The sequence below is a fragment of the Numida meleagris genome, unplaced genomic scaffold (genome assembly GCF_002078875.1).
Source record: "Numida meleagris isolate 19003 breed g44 Domestic line unplaced genomic scaffold, NumMel1.0 unplaced_Scaffold648, whole genome shotgun sequence".
Classification (NCBI taxonomy): domain Eukaryota; kingdom Metazoa; phylum Chordata; class Aves; order Galliformes; family Numididae; genus Numida; species Numida meleagris.
In genome coordinates this window covers 16,196-18,715 of record NW_018364863.1, presented here as the reverse complement: position 1 = coordinate 18,715, position 2,520 = coordinate 16,196, and positions in this window count along the sequence as shown.

The window sequence follows — 2,520 nt, the reverse complement described above, 5'->3', positions numbered from 1 at the left end:
TTGGAGCCATGGAGTCTTGGAATCATGGAGTCATGGAGTCACAGAGTCACGGAGCCTTGGAGCCATGGAGTCAAGTCTTGGAGCCTTGGAGCCATGGAGCCATGGAGCCTTGGAGCCACGGAGCCACGTAGTCACGGAGTCACATCTTGGAGTCATGGAGTCTTGGAGTCATGGAGTCTTGGAGCCATGGAGTCTTGGAGCCATGGAGTCTTGGAGCCATGGAGCCATGAAGTCTTGGAATCACGGAGTCAAGCCTTGGAATCATGGAGTCTTGGAGCCATGGAGTCACATGGCCATATAGAGCCATGTGAGACCATATAGAGCCATATGAGACCATGTAAGGCCCTGTGAGGCCATACAGAGCTCTTTGAGGCCATACAGAGCCCCACGACGCCATATAGAGCCATATAAAAGCACAGGAGGCCATGTAAGACCATATAACACCATATGAGACCACGTAAGGCCCTACGAGGCCATACAGAGCCATGTAAGACCATGTAAAGTCCTATGAGGCCGTATAGAGCCATGTGAGACCACATAGAGCCGTATGAGGCCGCATAGAGCCATACGGAACCACAGGAGGCCATGTAAGGCCATAAAACACCATACGAGACCACATAAGGCCCTAGGAGGCCGTACAGAGCCATGTGAGGCCATATAGAGCCATGTGAGACCATGTAAGGCCCTGTGAGACCATTTAGAGCCATATGAAACCAAGTAAGGCCCTGTGAGGCCATACAGAGCCATATGAGACCAGCTAAGGCCCTGTGAGACCATATAGAGCCATATAAGACCAGCTAAGGCCCTGTGAGACCATATAGAGCCATATGAGACCAGGTAAGGCCCTATGAGACCANACAATGGGGCTCCCCTTCTGCAGGCTGAACGAGCCCAGGTCCTGGAAGGCCACAATGGGGCTCCCCTTCTGCAGGCTGAACGAGCCCAGGTCCTGCAAGGCCACAATGAGGTCTCCCCTGAGCATCCGCTTCCCCAAGCTGAATGAGCCCAGGTCCTGGAAGGCCACAGTGAGGCTCCCCTTCTGCAGGCTGAACGAGCCCAGGTCCTGGAAGGACACAATGAGATCTCCCCTGAGCCTCCTCATCTCCAGGCTGAATGAGCCCAGGTCCTGCAAGGCCACAATGGGGCTCCCCTTCTGCAGGCTGAATGAGCCCATGTCCTGGAAGGCCACAATGGGGCTCCCCTTCTCCAGGCTGCACGAGCCCAGGTCCTGGAAGGCCACAATGAGGTCTCCCCTGAGCCTCCCCTTCTCCAGGCTGAATGAGCCCAGGTCCTGGAAGGACACATTGAGGCTCCCCTTCTCCAGGCTGAATGAGCCCAGGTCCTGGAAGGCCACAATGAGGTCACTTTGCTCCGCTCCGTTATTTCCTCTGCTCACCCCAAATCTCCATTCCCCACTCGAGGCCTCTTTGCAACCCACAGTGCTGCCCCATAGTTAGGAGTTCTCCACTGGGAAATGGGGCAGGTTGGCACCGAGGGAATGAATGGGTCACAGAAATCAGGAATGAATGGATCCTCAGGTTCCATGGTTGACTTCAGAGGACCCCCCAGCTCCGTTATTTCCTCTGCTCACCCCAAATCTCCATTCCCCACTCGAGGCCTCTTTGCAATCCCCTCTGCTGCCCCATAGTTTGGAGTTCTGCATTGGGAAATGGGGCAGGTTGGCATCAAGGGAATGAATGGGTCACAGAAATCAGGAATGAATGGATACGAATGGATCCTAAGGTTCCATGGGTGACTTCAGAGGACCCCCCAGCTCCGTTATTTCCTCTGCTCACCCCAAATCTCCACTCCCCACTTGAACCCACTTTGCAATCCCCTCTGCTGCCCCATAGTTAGGAGTTCTGCATTGGGAAATGGGGCAGGTTGGCATCGAGGGAATGAATGGGTCACAGAACTCATGAATGAATGGATCCTCAGGTTCCAGGGGTGACTTCAGAGGACCCCCCAGCTCCGTTATTTCCTCTGCTCACCCCAAATCTCCATTCCCCACTCGGGGCCTCCTTCCAACCCGCTGATGCTGCCCCATGTTTAGGAATTGGGCACTGGGAAATGGGGCAGGTTGGCATCAAGGGAATGAATGGATCACAGAACTCATGAATGAATGGATACGAATGGATCCTATGACTCCATGGGTGACTTCAGAGGATCCCCCAGCTCCGTTATTTCCCATGCTCACCCCAAATCTCCATTCCCCACTCGAGGCCTCCTTGAAATCCCCTCTGCTGCCTCATAGTTAGGAGTTGTGCATTGGGAAATGGGGCAGGTTGGCATCGAGGGAATGAATGAATCACAGAAATCATGAATGAATGAATACGAATGGATCCTAAGGGATCCTAAGGTTCCATGGGTGCCTTCAGAGGACCCCCCAGCTCCGTTATTTCCTCTGCTCACCCCAAATCTCCACTCCCCACTTGAACCCACTTTGCAATCCACGGTGCTGCCCCATAGTTAGGAGTTCTGCATTGGGAAATGGGGCAGGTTGGCATCAAGAGAATGAAT